Source organism: Sapajus apella, unplaced genomic scaffold (genome assembly GCF_009761245.1).
Source record: "Sapajus apella isolate SASKATOON/1434 unplaced genomic scaffold, GSC_monkey_1.0 scaffold339, whole genome shotgun sequence".
NCBI classification, from domain to species: domain Eukaryota; kingdom Metazoa; phylum Chordata; class Mammalia; order Primates; family Cebidae; genus Sapajus; species Sapajus apella.
In genome coordinates this window covers 21,284-31,012 of record NW_022437279.1, presented here as the reverse complement: position 1 = coordinate 31,012, position 9,729 = coordinate 21,284, and the positions used below count along the sequence as shown (strand labels likewise).

General features: G+C 45.4%; 2 non-coding genes and 1 pseudogene across 3 annotated transcripts in view; 1 reads left to right on the top strand and 2 right to left on the bottom strand.

The window, feature by feature from the left end:
• LOC116545695 overlaps positions 1–9,729 on the bottom strand; it is a 20,293-nt pseudogene that overhangs the window by 2,742 nt on the left and 7,822 nt on the right. The window contains exons 2-3 of the transcript XR_004266414.1: positions 7,689–8,002; positions 34–39 (exon numbers count right to left, since the gene is read on the bottom strand). The product of XR_004266414.1 is annotated as a 40S ribosomal protein S21 pseudogene (transcript). The remainder of the gene's footprint in view (positions 1–33; positions 40–7,688; positions 8,003–9,729) is intronic.
• On the top strand, positions 2,718–2,806 carry TRNAY-GUA. Its single transcript is given in 2 exon segments — positions 2,718–2,754; positions 2,771–2,806. It is a non-coding gene; the product is annotated as a tRNA-Tyr (tRNA).
• Positions 5,334–5,406, bottom strand: TRNAA-AGC. Its single transcript has one exon. It is a non-coding gene; the product is annotated as a tRNA-Ala (tRNA).

Genomic DNA, 9,729 nt, shown 5'->3' with positions numbered 1-9,729 from the left:
GAGTGCAATGGCGCGATCTCGGCTCACCGCAACCTCCGCCTCCTGGGTTCAGGCAATTCTCCTGCCTCAGCCTCCTGAGTAGCTGGGATTACAGGCACGTGCCACCATGCCCAGCTAATTTTTTGTATTTTTAGTAGAGACGAGGTTTCACCGTGTTGACCAGGATGGTCTCGATCTCTTGACCTCGTGATCCACCTGCCTCGGCCTCCCAAAGTGCTGGGATTACAGGCGTGAGCCACCGCGCCCGGCCCAATTTTTTTCTTTTTTAATTTGAGATGGAGTCTCACTCTGTCATCCAGACTGGAGGGCAGTGATGCGATCCAACTTTGCCTCCAGGGTTCAAGTGATTCTCCTGCCTCAGCCTCCCGAGCAGCTGGGATTATGGACATGCAACACCATGCCCAGCTAATTTTTGTATTTTTTAGTAGTGACAAGGTTTTACCATGTTGGCCAGGCTGGTCTTGACCTCCTGACCTCAGGTGATCCGCCTGCCTTGGCATCTCAAAATTCTGGGATTACAGGTGTGAGCCACCACGCCAGACCTAAAATTTCTTTATTAAGCATTAATAACTTATCATTTATTAAAATCCTGCCACAGTCAAGCAAAGCCCTATACTATATGCTTGAGGGGTAACTGAACCCAAGGCAGAAAGTCCTGACCTGAGCGAGGGCTACGTAAGTGATGGGTGCCTAAGTGTATCAGGTACTTTGAAATGTTAGATATTTTCCTGACAGTTATCTAATGTCTAGCGACATTTGACGAACTTCACCTTCAGTTGTCCTACTTTCCTAGCTCTTTTAGTTTTTCCTTTTTAAAAATCTTACACTTCTATCATGGCATACCTTTAATCAAAAGTCATGGGGGAAAGAGAAGTTATGAATCAGTTGAAAAAAACTCAAGGGAAAAAAAATTTTACTCTGAAAAACTTCTGGAAATACTGATGTCTGTTGGTATGGATAAGGCGTATTTTGACCATTTTATGGCATTCTTCGTGTTAGATAACTTAGTCAACTGAGGTTGGAGAGGAGATAAAATATTACATTTAATTCATCCAGACTAGCCCCACTCAAATGTTTCACGGATTTGAGGAGATTAATAGCCAAGTTAAATGTACTTTCAATTCTTGTTCAGAAAAGAAAAAAAGTCTGTGTGCCATAAAGGAGTGAAGAGAGGAGTGAACCCTGGGTTCAATGGCCTCCTTGCACAAGGGGGACCATTTGCCCTGTGCGTGGTGTCTCATTATATGACAAGGTAATGATCGTTAATGGAACATGAAGAATGAAACAGATTTCTTTTTTTCTTTTCTTTCTTTTCTTTTTTTTTTTTTTGACAGAGTCTTGCTCTGTTGACCCAGCTGGAGTGCGGTAGCGCCATCTTGGCTCACTGCACCCTCCGGCTCCTGATTCAAGCGATTCTTCTGCCTCAGCCACCCAAGTAGCTGAGATTACAGATGCCTATCACCATGCCCAGCTAATTTTTGTAGTTTTAGCAGAGACGGGGGTTTCACCATGTTGCGTAGGCTGGTCTCGAACTCCTGACATCAAGTGATCTGCCCTTCTCTGCCTCCTAAATGCTGGGATTACAGGGGTAAGTCTCTATACCCGGCCAGAATGAAACAGATTTCTGATGCCACATGCCACCACAAGACTATTTCTTCATTAACAAGGGAGGATAGTAGCTATTTTGAGCTTTAGAGTCATAGAAAACTAGACAAAAATCTTACACTTTGCAAAACTAATATTTGAAATGACATTACCTTGTGTTAAAGTTGATAATTTAAAAATGTATCATTTTTGGTCAGGCGAGGTGGCTCACGCCTGTAATCCTAACACTTTGGGAGGCCGAGGTGGGTGGATCACCTGAGGTCAGGAGTTCAAGTTCAGCCTAGCCATCGTGGTGAAACCCCATCTATATATATATTTAAAAAAATTATTTAAAAAAATATCATTTTTGCTCTTCCATGGAGAGGTTTTTGCTGAGATAAGAATTAATGTGATGGCCAGGTGGTGTTGGCTCACGCCTGTCATCTTAGGACTTTGGGAGGCCAACGCGGGAGGATCACTTGAGGCCAAGAGTTTGAGACCAGCCTAGTCAACATTGCAAAATCACATCTCTAGTAAAAATACAAAAATTAGCCAGCCTTGGTGGCTTGCACTTGTAATCCCAGCTGCTCGGAGACTGAAACGGGAGAATCACTTGAACCTGGGACGCAGAGGTTGCAGTGAGTGGATATCGCACCACCGTACTCCATGCACTACGGGCTGGGCGATAGTGCGAAACTCTTTCAAAAAAAAAAAAAAAAAAAGTATGCTTTTGAAGTTTCATTACTTAACCTGCGATTCCTTCTCCTCCTCCTGTCAATTACCTCAGTAAAATCTCGTTAAAATTACAGTGTTAAAGTGTGCTTCAAATTCTAATTTTAGGTGGGGGTTAAACTTGGTTATATAATTCATTCATTACAATACAAAATGGTTATTGCTAAATTCTTATCAGTTCCTTATGTCCTCTTAACATTTTATGTTTCTTTTTGTAAACTAGTGAGGAGGTGCTCTCATTTTCTCCCTGGTTCAGAGAAAAGGGCGTCTGAATGTCAGTTCCGAAGGGGTACTGGATGCCGAAAGAATATAAACGCAGGTAGTTAAGACGGCAAACATACGCGATTACCCAACCTCGCGCAGAGATGGCTTCCCCAGCGGGAAGGAGAAGCTGTGTGAATCCTTCGATAGCTCAGTTGGTAGAGCGGAGGACTGTAGTGAAATTTCCTCGGGCATCCTTAGGTCGCTGGTTCGAATCCGGCTCGAAGGAGTTCACGACTTTTTCTTTCGGTCAATTTTGAAATTCACTCTCAGAAAGGCATATTCCATTTACACTTTTCCTCGATGAGAATTTATTTAAAACTATTCTGGACATGCAGTGAATCTCTAATTTTTTATTATTCTCCGTAATAGTTTTTAACGCATGATCAAGACTTCATCCCTATAATTCACATAATCCAACCCTCTTAGAAGCCCTGGCCACTGATGAAGTGAATCCGACACTGGTCCTCTAGGCTAGGGATCCAGAGAGGCGTCTCAACCCCTCAACCCTGGATCCACAAGCCGTGGTGAAACGGGGGGCTGGTGGGAATTAGGCGGAGCAACCGGTAATTAGTGGGGCTCGCGCGCCCCCTGGTGTTCAAAGTTCTGAATCGTTGAGACTCGGTTACGTATTAAACCACCAGTAGCTCCCTACAACGTCTGAAGCCGGGATGAAATTCGGGGGGTCTATTCGCCCTTCTTATTTTAATTGTCACGGTGGTGGCTTTCTACCCTAGCTGAGAATATGTGCTTGATTATGAGAATCATTTTAGGAGAAAATAATACGTAAGGGGAAAAATGGACAAAATTTCCTACTAAGGTAGGGAATTAGTTCACAAAGTAGAGATCTGGCATAACGGTGGTACATATTTGCTAATTTTGTGTAAATCTCATTAAAATATATTAATCCTATGGTACCCTTTTGTATCTCAAAAATGTGATCCCAGATACCTATGAAAGAAAATGATTCTCAAACTTGGATATGTATCAGAATAACCTGGAAAACTAAATTAAAACCAAAAAAACCACAGAAGCCCAGGCTTATTGAATTAGGGTAGTGGTTCAAGAGCCCTGCCCAAAACGCATTGGAAGCCACTTCGTTAAGGGCTGCAGATGGAATCTAAACTTGCTTTTTGAAAGCTGATTGAGGGCAAAATCTTTTTTTTTTTTTTTTGAGACGAATTCTTGCCCTGTCACCAGGCTGGAGTGCAGTGGCGCTATCTCTGCTCACTGCAACCTTCGCCTCCCGGGTTCAAGCGATTCTCCTGACTCAGCCTCCCGAGTAGCTGAGATTAACAGGCGTCGGCCACCACGCCTGGCTAATTTTTGTATTTTTATTAGAGAAGCGGTTTCATCATTTTGGCCAGGATGGTCTTGATCTCTTGACCTCGTGATTCGCCTGCTTCAGCCTCCCTAAGTGCTGGGATTATAGGCATGAGCCACTGCACCCGGCCAAAAAATGATCTTTTCAAAGGTAATGTTTGGGCCTTGAATGCAACAGTTATTAAGTAGTCCTGGACTAAGCTTCTTGCCAAGGCACAGTGGATTTCAGTACAGATAGGTTCTCTGCCACGAATTCTCCTCCCATATGCCAGCACCAGTAACAGCAGCAGACCCTCAACCCCCACCCTGCGCAAGATATAGCGAGATGACATCAGAAGAGTAAGGGTGAATGTCAAAACAAAACAAAACAAAACAAACCCAAACATACCTACATATGTTTTCGCTCTCCACCATCTTATTTTTATTTTATTTTATTTTTTTTTGAGACAGAGTTTCTCACCTGTTGCCCAGGCTGAAATGCAGTGGCACAATCTCGGCTCACTGCAACCTCCACCTCCCGGGTTCAAGCGATTCTCCTGCTTCAACCTCCCTAGTAGCTGGAACTAAAAGCGCACACCACCACGCCCAGCTAATTTTTGTATTTTTAGTAAAGATGGGGTTTCACCATGTTGGCCAACATGGCCTTGTGAACCGCTTGCCTCGGCCTCCCAAGTGCTGAGATTATAGGAGTGAACCACCATGCCAGGCTCATCCACCATCTTGTTAAGAATTCTAAGAATAAATATGTACTTTTAAAAATCTTTTAAAAATTTGTAATACAGGGCCAGTCGTGGTGGCTCACGCCTGTAATACCAGCACTTTGGAAGGCTGAGGCGGGAGGATCACTAAAGGTTAGGAGTTCGAGACCAGCCTGGCCAACACAATGAAAATCCGTCTCTACTAAAAATAAGCCCAGTATGGTGGGGCACAGCTCTAATCTCAACTACCGGGGAGGCTGAGGCACAAGAATCGCTTGAACCCTGAAGGCAGAGGTTGCAGTGAGCCAAGATCGTACCATTGCAAAGTCAGCCTGTCTCAAAAAAAAAAAAAAAAAAAAGGAAAGAAAAGAAAACCAAAACAAATGGTTATACGTCCTCAGCCTGCTCTGAGAAAAATGTAATACACAAATGATCAAAGTGTATAATAGATATGCATTAATGCACCTGGAGAGGACCAACATACAGAACTGAAAACAGTGAGAGGAATTCCAAATAACCGCCCGGTCTACCACAAAACAGTCTGAGGACGAGGGAACCACAGAGTAGATGGGTCTTCTTGGGTGGTGAGGGAAAGCCGGGCTTAGGGTTCTTGAAGGTGAGACCACCCCCATCATGATATGGTAGCGTGTTAGCCGCTTTTGTGTCAGCGAGGTATTCATGGAAAGATAGGAGTAAAGGCCAAAGTGTAAAGTGGGAGAGGAAACTACATAAAACTGGAGAATGCGGGCATCGATCCCGCTACCTCTCGCATGCTAAGCGAGCGCTCTACCATTTGAGCTAATTCCCCCTCCCACACAAGCGTTTTTCCATCCTTTACCCTCTTTGATATCTGGAAGAAATTCAGGACTCGCTGCTATCAGCTAATAGGAAAAAAAAAAGAACTGTAGATCGATGGTGACTAAAGAGCTTCAGCATGACTTCCGCCGCTCAGGCTGTCTTTAACCTGTTCTGCTGTGTCGGATCCCATCGGGAGAAGACCACAACGTGCAGGTGAACCAGCGAGCCCGAGTCCACAGAAACAGCTGTCTTGCGGGTGGGGGAAGAGTTTAACACCGGAATCACATCTGCGGAAACCGGGACCTGGCGGCAAATTGAGGATGCACCCAGAAGGGAAAAATCAAGTTTATTAAGCAATGAGGTTCGGCCTTGGCCTACTCAGCAGTTTCTACCACACTCCGCACCCGTGAAATTTCTGTCTATTGGCTGGGCGCGGTGGCTCACGCCTGTACTCCCAACACTTTGGAAGGCCGAGGCGGGCGGATCACTAGATCTGGAAATTGAGACCATCCTGGCCAACATGGTGAAACCCCGTCTCTACTCAAAACACAAATATTAGTTGGGAGTGGTGGCACGTGCCTGTAATTGCAGCTACTCGGGAGGCTGAGGCAAGAGAATCACTTGAACCCGGGAGGCAGAGGGTGCAGTGAGCCGAGATCGCAGCACTGCACTCCAGCTTGGCGACAAGGCAAGACTGTCTCAAAGAAAAAAGGAAAAGAAAAAAAATCCCCCTAGTCATCTGGTTCTAGAAACAGATTATCCAGCGTCTCTAAGGATCTACGAATGTCCCGTAAGTCAGGCGCGTTGGTTCACACCTGTAATCCCAGCACCTTGGGAGGCCGAGGCGGTTGGATCACTTGAGGTTAGGAGTTCGAGACCAGCCTGCCAATATGGTGAAACCCGGTCTCTACTAAAAATACAAAAAAATTAGCCGAGCGTGGTGGCGTGCGCCTGTAATCCCAGCTGCTCTGGAGGCTGAAGCAGGAGAATCGCTTGAACCCAGGAGGCGGAGGTTCCAATGAGTTGAGATCGCGCCGCTCCACTCCAGCCTGGGCTACCGAAGTAGGGCTCCTTCTCAATAAGAACAGCAGCAACAGCAACAACAACAAAAAGAATCCGCCTTTTGTCTGACTTGGTCACTGCCGGAGGACCTGTAGCCACGAGGGGGCATGCGTCCCATTCGATTTCTCTATTTTGGCTTCTGTAGTCCTGATTTCGATCAAGGGGTGTACTAATTATTTTTTATTTTATTTTATTTTTTTACTAATTATTTTTCTAAGGTAAATATTAGGAAGAGAAGCGAATATACCTATGGTTACAGACTTAAAGGTGGAGTCTTTGCACAAAGACAAATGCTTTAGATGCCACTTTTTCTTCTGGGCCTATTGAGTACCAGGTACTGTGTCCGGTGCTAGGTGCTAAGTACTTTTCAGCAGAAGTTAGTTGAGAAGAGGAGGATCCGTTGGCTCATAATCTCAGGAAAGCCATAGGAAGGCCCTGCACCTTCAACTGCTTCTTTTCCAGAAATCCCATTATTAGAAACTTCCTCTTTTTATTTTCTAGTCTCAATGAAATTGGGGCAAGATGCTACCAACTGAAAGTGGAGAAGACAAAATATCTTATTTAAGAAGGTGACTATGCTGCACAGGGCATAGTAGGTCTTTTGAAGACCTTTAGACAGCCTTAAAGATTTGTTCTTCTCTTTTGCTTTTTCATTCCAATTAGGGGTGACAAAACTGGTTAACTCTGTGGGAAGAAGACCTCCCAATTTCCTGCCCCCAGCATTTTAGACAAGAGAGTTCAAAACTCAGATGTTAGCCAGGAGCAGTGGCTCACGCCTGTAAATCCCAGCACTTTGGGAGGCTGAGGCTGCTGGATCACTTGAGGTCAGGAGTTCGAGAACAACCTGACCAACAAGGTGAAACCCTGTCTCTACTAAAAATACAAAAATCAGCTGTGAGCAGTGGCAGATGCCGGTAATCTCAGCTACTTGAGAGGTTGAGGCAAGAGAATCGCCTGAACCTGGGAGGCGGAGGTTGCAGTGAGCAGAGATTGCACCACTGCTCTCCAGCCTGGGCGACACAGCGAGACTGGCTCAAAAACCAACAAACAAAAAACCGACTCACATGTTATACCTGTGTGTAGAAACCCACCATTCCTCTCGCAACTTGGCTCAAAGTCAGCCTTGCTTTGAAGTTCATGCCACCTAGGTGTTTTCTCCTTATTCGACCCTGGACAGAATTTTCTTTTTCCATTTTCTTAGGTTTTCACTATTTATGACAAATATTCCACATTCGTGATTCTCTCCAGTCAAAAGTTCTTTGAGACGATGCCATCGGCCTTGGACAATCGGAGAATGGAATCATCTGACTCACCCATCCTACCAATGGCCCCGCAGAGGGCATAAGTTTTAAACTGGCCGTTAAACCTGCCTGTGACCTTATGAACCCCGGCCACGTTCATCTGGATGGATGTGTGGTCCTGGGCACCGACGATGCGGTTGCTAGCGGAGCATGTCCGCGGCAGGTGCAGGTCCACTAGCTCCCCGGCGTCGCTCTGCGTCTCGAGGCCGCTCCTGCTGCCACCACACCGCACGTGAGCCTTCTCTGTTTATTTTCTATGACTTTATTAGGAGTGCAGGTGTGGAAATGAGGTGAAAGAAAATTAGCCCAATCCCATAGTTCAGATGCATGCGTTGTATGTTGCCATGACTGTAAACTGGGAGCAATTGGTTTGCCTGGGCCTTTTGAATTGGGAGTTCTGGTTTCCAGCAACATTGGATTAGGTATTAAATTTTACAGCTTCTTAGTTACCACAGAAGTAAATTAAGATCAAGAAGCCCTATCTCTATTAAAAAATACAAAAATTAGCCAGGCGTGGTAGCATGTGCCTTTAGTAGTCCCAGCTAGCAGGGAAGCTGAGGTGGGTGGATCACCTGAGGAGCCTGAAGGTGTGGAACTGTAATCATGCACTCCAGCCTGGGTGACAGAAAAAAAAAAAAAAAAGCCTTAAATTTCACATGGAAGTTTTAGCAGTTGTTAGCAAACCATTGACTCTCAACTCCAAACAACTCTCAACTGCTATGGACTGAACTGTGTTTCCTTAAAATTCTGTGTTGAGGCGGGGTGCAGTGGCTCACACTTGTAATGGCAGCCCTTTGGGAGCCTGTGGTGGGAGGATCACTTGAGTTCAGAAGTTCCAGAGCAGCCTGACCAACATGGAGAAACCCCCAGTATCTACTAAAAATAATAATAATAAAAATTATCTGGGCGTGATGTCGCATGACTGAAATCCCACTTACTCGGGAGGCTGAGGCAGGAGAATTGCTTGAACCCGGAAGGTGGAGGTTGCAGTGAGCCAAAATCAGGCCATTGCACTCAAGCCTGGGCAACAAGAGTGAAACTCCGTCTCAAAAATGAAAAAAAGCCGGGCGCAGTGGCTCAAACCTGTAATCCCAGCACGTTGGGAGGCCGAGGCGGGTGGATCACGAGGTCAAGAGATCGAGACCATCCTGGTCAACATGGTGAAACCCCGTCTCTACTAAAACTACAAAAAATTAGCTGGGCATGGTGGCGCGTGCCTGTAATCCCAGCTACTCAGGAGGCTGAGGCAGGAGAATTGCCTGAACCCAGGAGGCAGAGGTTGCGGTGAGCCGAGATCGCGCCATTGCACTCCAGCCTGGGTAACAAGAGCGAAACTCCGTCTCAAAAAAAAAAAAAAAAGGAAAAAAAAGAAAAAGAAATGGTGTGTTGAATCCCTAGCCCTTAAAGTGGCTTAGTGTCCTTATAAGAGGAGACAGAGTACTCAAACCATGTGAAAACACAGCAATAAGGTGGCCATCTTCAAGCCAGGAAGAGAGCCCTTACCAAGAACCAAATCAGTTGGCAACTTGATCTTGGACTTCCCAGCCTCCAGAACTGTGAGAAAATACATTTGTTGTTTTAAGCCACTGCGTCTGCGGTATTTTGTCATAGCAGCATGCTGTGGTTTGAATGTCTGTGTCCTTCCAAAATTCATTATACTGAAATCTAAGACCTCATAAGATAGTATTAAGAGATGGGGACTTTAAGAAGCCATTAGGCCATAGGAGCTCTGCCATTTTTGTGTGTGTGTTGGGGGGAGGGCTTCTCTTTCTTCTGCCATATGAGAACACAGTGTTTCTTCCTTTTGTCCTTCCATGTCTTCTGCCATGTGAGAATACACAAATAGGCCGTATCTTGGAAACAGAAAGCAGGTCTCACCACATACTGAATCAGTGAAAGTGAATCTGCTGGTACCTTGATCTTGGACTTCCCAGTCTCCAGTACTGTGGGCAATAAATTTCTATCTTTTT